Here is a 6,867-nt window from a genome sequence, read left to right as displayed (position 1 = left end):
TGTGCTCTGCTTCTCTTATGATGTGCAAAGACATGACCTGCCATTGCTTCTGCAACTGTAAGGGATGCCTGAATACTCACTGTAATTTGTTAGCATGTACTAACTTGCTTAACAGTTCAGTTTCCTCCCAGTGTCAACGATGATATTATGGTCTCCATAGATAAAGTCTTTTGCAAGTAAGCCCCTTTAACTTCTGAGCTTTCTAACCACCTTTCCTCCTCTTTTTATTAACTTGTACAAAAATACTGGACCAGAACAGACTGAGACTCTTTTAGGATATGAACACTTGACACTCTTGTATAATCACGTCCATAGAGACCTCTACATGGCTATGAACTATGGTGACTAGAGCATAACACAAGAGGAAAATAAAGATAGCTTAGTATAAAAGTAAGCTCGAATATTTAAATTAAAATATAAAGAATGCAATTAAATAAAAGAGTATCTTTGTTAATGGACTTATGACATACCAGTTTGTCCCTTAGTAATATAGCAATTGATCCTTAGAAATTTCTCCAAACTGTAGATAAAATTTGTTTAGTTAAGCTGTCAGGTTTAAGCCTTTGAAGCCAAAGTCAGTTGTGTCCCAGAAAACATTCTTGTTTTCTTATGAAATCAGATATTAAAGAATAAGCTAGAGCATCACAACGATTGTAGCATCTTTTGTTCTTTCTTTGCAACTTTTCAGCCAATATTTAATTTTTCCTAACTATGGAAGAAAATAATGTCACTGAAGTGACCGAATTCATTCTTCTGGAATTTGCTGGTCAGCACATCCTGTTTGTAATATTTCTTATGTGGTCACACTAGAGGGTAGCATTGGAATGATCCTGCTCATCAAGATTGATTCATTCCTTTATACTTCCATGTACTTTTTCCTACAATACTTAGCCTTTGTGGATTTTTGCTATACCTCGCTATCACTCTCAAGATGCTTCAAAGCTTCATGGAGACAAAACTGTCCATCTCCTTCATAGGGTATATTGCTGCATCTGGGAGACTATGGCTATGGACCACTACAAGGCCATCTGTAACCCACTGCTGTACCAGGTCATCATGACCCAGAGACTCTGCATTCTGCTGCTGGTTGGTTCATATGCCATGGGCTTCTGTAGTGGTTTGATTCAGATGTCCCCCATAAACTTAGGTGTTTTGAATGCTAGGTTCCCACCTGATGGAGATTTGGGAATTAATGCCTCCTGCAGGGAGTGAATTGTTGGGAGTGGGCTTATATTATGGGTGTTGTAGCCAGTTTCCCCTTGCCAGTGTTTGGCACAATCTCCTGTTGCTGTTGTCCACCTTATGTTGGCCAGGGGGTGATGTTCACCCTCTGCTCATGCCATCATTTTCCCCTGCCATTATGGAGGTTCCCCTCCAGCCTGTAAGCCAAAATAAACCTCTTTTTCCCAGAAGCTGTTCTTGGTTGGGTGATTTCTACCAGCAATGCGAACCGGACTGCACCAGCTTCCCAGTTGCTTCTGTTAATGTGAGTTCTACTTTCTCCTTGAACTTTTGCAGAGCCAATGCAGTTAATCACATTTTATGTGATAAACCTCCAATTCTTGCCCTATCATGCCCCAGTGTTCCCTTCAATACCATGCTTCTGACGGCCGTTGTCGGTTTTAACTTGATGGGCACTGTGTTAGTTTTCATCTTCTCCTGCATATACATTCTGGCTGCCATCCTCAGGATGTCCTCTAATGCAGGAAGGATAAAAGCCTTCTCTGCATGTGCCTCTCGCATGACCACAGGCACCATCTTCTATGGGGCTCTCTCCTATATGTATCTACCTCATTACACCAGGTAGTCTCAAGAACAGGAAAGGGCAGTCTCTGTGTTTTATGGCATAATTATTCCCATGTTAAACACCTAATCTGCAACCTGAGAAACCAATATGTGATATAAGCCTTTAAGAAAACAGGAAAGAAATACTCATAATTTGAACCTCATTTATTTTTACTTTTTATTGAGAACTTTAACATATAAACATATTCCAATTTAATCATATTTCCAATGGGTTATATTCCTATGCTTCATTTCCCACTTCCCTATTCCAATGAAGGCCCTTTTCAGTAGAGTTATCAGTAATTATTCATGGGTCATGAATGCATGCATCAGTAAGTCTCTGTGAAGGGAACAATGCCTCAGAGTACAACTTCCCATGCTATACTCTGACATTCTTTCCAACTCCTCTTCCTCCATGTTCCCTGAGGCCTAGAGGGCATATAAGTCTCTTTTAGTGTTGAATTCTCACCAGCCTCTGATTCTCTCTTCTGATTTTTGAATCTTCTTGATCCACCATCTCCCCGGAGGAAGGTGAACCTCAAATTCTAACTCAACTTGGTTTATCGAGCAAACTATCAGTGCTTTCTCATTTGTCAACCTCAGAAGATGTGGTGTATGCTGAGACACAAAGGCATTACTTAATTACATCCGTAACATTTGAAAGATATGGAAAAATAACTAAAATGATTAAATTAACTTCTAATTCATGTGTCTTTTAATGAAATTAACTTCTAATGCATGTGGAAGCCATCAAGAAAAAGTGTCTTTAAGAAGATTTTGTTCATTTTTATTAGCTTTTATTGAAATATGTGCTGTGGTGGTTTGAGGCAAATGTCCCCCGTAGGCTCATGTGTTTTGAATATTTGCTTTCCATTTGGTATGAATTTGGGAAAGTTGTGGGTGGACCCTTTGAGAAGTGGACCCTTCGTGGAAGAGGCGGTCACTGTGGTGGGTTAGTCCAGCCAATGAGTTTTCAGAGCTGGCTTACTCTGACTACTTCCTTCCTGCTGATATGTGACAAGATGTGTCTGCTCTGTCATGCCATGATGAAACTTCCCTGCAAAACCGTAAGCTAGCCCTCTTTCAGCGAGCCCTGCAGCAGATCCAGCACCTTGGGCCGCGTGCTTCGTGGGCAGAGGAAGAGCGCTCCACGGCAGCGCTGTGCACTTCGCTGAGCAGCGAGGCTACATCAAAGGCATTGAGAAGGGCACAGCTCACGACCCTCCCCTCGTGAAGGTGGGCTTCCGGGACCCCTACCGGCTTAAGAAGCAGACAGAGCTGTTTATCGTGCGGTGGGCATCCATACGGGGCAGTTCGTGTACTGTGGCTAGAAAGCCCAGCTCGATATCGGCGGTGCTTTTCCTGCGGGCACCATGCCGGAAGGCACTGTTGTGTGCTGTCTGGAGGAGGAGCCTGGGCAGGGCTCGCTGGCTCGGGGGGGGCCGGGAGCTATGCCACCGTCATCCCACAACCCCGAGACCACGAAGACCCGAGTAAAACTGCCTTCCGGGTCCAAGAAGGTCATTTCTTTGGCCAACAGAGCTGTAGTCGGTGAGGTGGCCGAATTGGCAAACCCATCTTAAAGGCTGGCAGAACCTACCACAAGTACAAGACAAAGAGGAACTGCTGGCCACGAGTAAGGGGTGTGGCCGTGAATCCTGTGGAGCATCCCTTCGGAGCTGGTAACCACCACCATGTCAGAAAACCCTCTACCATCCGCGGAGATGCCCCTGCTGAACGAAAAGGTCTCATTGCTGCCCACCGCACTGGGCGACTACGTGGAGCCAAGTCTGTGCAGGAGAAAGAGAACTAGGACTGAGGGACTCAATAAACTTTGTCCTTTGGCTAAACAAACAAACAACAACAACAAAAAAAAAAAACATAAGCTGAAATAAACTCTCCTCTCATTAGCTGCATTTAGTTGTGTGTTTTGTCCCAGGAAATGGGAAGCTAACTGCAACGCATGCCATCAGAAAAGAAGAGTAAAGTAAATCAAAGAGAAATACCCAAATTATTTGCCTTAATACTCTCATTAATTAGAATATAAAGTGTACCAAGAAGTAATTATCTTCTCTTGAAAGATATTGTTAATCTTCGTATTTCTCTATGCTACTGTATTTGATATGACAATATAAATTTGAGACATTTCTTTGAACAATATGTGCAGAAAAGAAGATGAGGACAGAATGTACAATGGAGTAAGTCCTCCCAGATATTGGGATGTTGGAGAACAGTATCCCTCTTTCCCTAGTAGCTCCTGTCAGGAATCAGAAAACTGACACAGGAGTCAGGAAGATAGGGATGCATATTAATTTTGTCATTAGTAAATACAAATTGAATTTCTAAGCTAAGTCCCAATATAGATTTGATGCTTTAAAGCAAATTAATTAACCAGAAAAATTTATGTTTGTATCTCTCAATCTCAAAAAAATTAGGAAGATAGATTTAAACCTAGAAGTCAGATATATAGTAAATGTTCTTACTATTTGGAAAAACAAACTAGAATTTGATAGAATAGGCATCAAAACTAGAGACACCAGCGATGTCAACAAAAACGCTGACGTTATTTATCCCAACCTCTTTCTCTGTATCTGCTAACCCACAGGAAGGAGTGGGTGGGAGGAGCAAAGGTGGAGTTCACTATCTTTCCCAATGTTTATAGAAGATTCAGACCCATGAGCGAAGGCAGGAACACTGGGATGGTCATCCTGTCACAATGCAAACAATGCCAAGAGGAACCAGGTGGGAGTGGTCCATGGATCCAGGTGTGTTCTGGGAGAGAAAACTTCCAGGCAGAAAACTTTGAGTTTACAATACTTGGCAGTGTGAGTGTAAAAGGTCTCCCATTGCTTCATGTGTTTGTGATTAAGCTTCAATCTCAATCCTTGATTATACAATGGCTTCACTGCTCTGTGAACAAACTAAACCCCACTGAGTTATGCATTTTAAATGGTAAAATTGCAAGATATGAAAACTATACATTCATAAAGGTATTTTTTTCACTATTCCCAAATGCATAGAAATGAAGAATGAAGCTGGTTACCATGGGGGAGGAGTACTTTAGGTAAAGGGGAGCTGTAGGAATTATGATACAAAACAGCCCATGTAAGATGAACTTATCTAGGGATCTAATGCATAACATGAAAATAACATGGAATTGTGCAAAACATTTTTATTAAATAAGTAGATTTTGCTTTGTCACAAGGGGAAGATAATTGATATGTTAATCTATTTCATGACACAGCTATTTTACTATCTTATCATCACATAGGATCATATTTAAACCCTCAGGTATGCACAATAAAATTGACTCAAATAAAATAAAATAGAGCAAAACAGAAAAATCAGTGAGAAAAACCAAAAATAAAACTTCTAAAGACATTAGAACAAAGAAAAAAAAATAACACTCAAACAATTATTACAATGGAAACCGATGGTGACATGTCACACAGAGAGAGAGAGACAGAATAAAAGAGAGAGATTGGATGCAATCAACTATAGACCATGTATTTACAAATGAAATAATTAGTGATCTTGAAATAGCAATATAAAGCATCCAAAATGAAAGAAAATAATCAAAAATGGTAAATAAACATTTACTCTTTCACAGTAGCTGTGAAACAATTTCAATCAGAGTCTGAGGAACAGAAATAAGATGGACATAATTTTTTTGAAAAATAATGAATTTTCTGTTAGTTTGGGCAAAACTATAAGTGTATGGCTTGAAGAATCATAAGAAACCCCAAACACGAAAATATGCAGAAATGTATAGCAAGATACATCATAACACTCAAATTGTGAAATAATGAATTTTTACTATATGTAGACAAGTCACAAATAGCACAAGTAAATGTTACAAGCAGATATTGTGACAAATAATGCCAGTGATGAGACAATGGTACATGTTAAAGCAATGAAAACAGTTCATATTCATCTTTAATACACACTTCTGATTCTGAAACACTCTTGAAAAGTACCCAGATAATTTTAAATCTCTTTCATTTTTATTTAAGTTGCTGTCTAGATAACTTACAACACCTCAGCACTGAAGCAGACCAAAAATGAACCCAACATGGCTCAGGGAAATTTTACGGAAGAGGGGGCGGAAAGAATGTCAGAGTCACGTGTTGGGTCATGATTTGCAGAGACATTTATCATACCAATAACTGGGGGCTAACTCCACAATGCAAGACCCATTTTCATTAACAAGGAGGGTCTAATGGGAGGGGGTAGATCACAGATGAGCCTAAATAATGGTACCAAACTGCCTGTATTTACTGAAAAGAAAACTAATAAATTAAATTTAAAAAAAAAGAAAGATAGAAGGATAGGCATTAATAACAGATCACATATCTGTGAACATATAAAATACATTGAATTGAACTATATGTGTAGCTTAAATAGATGAATTGTGTAATGTGTGAATTATATACTAGTAAAGCTATTAAAAACTAAAAAAATATTGAGAATTCTTAAATTCATAAGTAGTATATATAGTCTTTAATGTGTATGCCACTAACCCACCATGATTAAAGCATTCTAACACTTTAGTGTACCACCCTGCATATGCCCCCAGCACCCTCTAATCACTCATATTACAAACTGTCCCCAAGAGAGCATATTGCATAAATTTTGACTTGAATTAAAATTCTCTTATTCTCTAATGAAGGTTTACCAGGCTCTGGTTCTCTGTGTATCCAAGGAATTTGAAAGAGCCATGGGCAGTAATAAGAGCAGATGTCATGCCACATACACAAGTCATGTTCTGACTTTGGCTTAGGTATTGAGAACTGCTTCTTCTAAAGTTGTTGATGTTAACAGAAAAAAAAAAACATCTTAATGAAGATAAGTTACTGTTTTCTCATTTACAGGTGATTTCTTAAATTTGCCACCTCTAGTCAGAGGTACTAGGCAGACTGAAGCCATCACTCAGAGCCATACAGGTAGAAGGAGTGGAGTCTCTTCCAGAAGCTTGGACATTTCTGTGACAGGACATGAGGATTTAACATCATAACCTCAGTAAAGCTTTTCATATAATTGTGGTTTGGAAAAGGTTGTTCAGTAGATGCAAAGTTACAATTA

At 39.3% G+C, this 6,867-nt stretch overlaps 2 pseudogenes; both read left to right on the top strand.

The window, feature by feature from the left end:
- Positions 1 to 711: 711 nt before the first annotated feature.
- On the top strand, positions 712 to 1,905 carry LOC101603826 (annotated as a pseudogene).
- A 759-nt stretch (positions 1,906 to 2,664) lies between these two features.
- LOC101603535 lies at positions 2,665 to 3,634 on the top strand (annotated as a pseudogene).
- Positions 3,635 to 6,867: the final 3,233 nt, after the last annotated feature.

This window comes from Jaculus jaculus, chromosome 1, assembly GCF_020740685.1.
Source record: "Jaculus jaculus isolate mJacJac1 chromosome 1, mJacJac1.mat.Y.cur, whole genome shotgun sequence".
Classification (NCBI taxonomy): Eukaryota; Metazoa; Chordata; class Mammalia; order Rodentia; family Dipodidae; genus Jaculus; species Jaculus jaculus.
The sequence above is the reverse complement of the archived record's forward strand: the minus strand, read 5'-3'. Positions and strand labels throughout refer to the sequence as shown.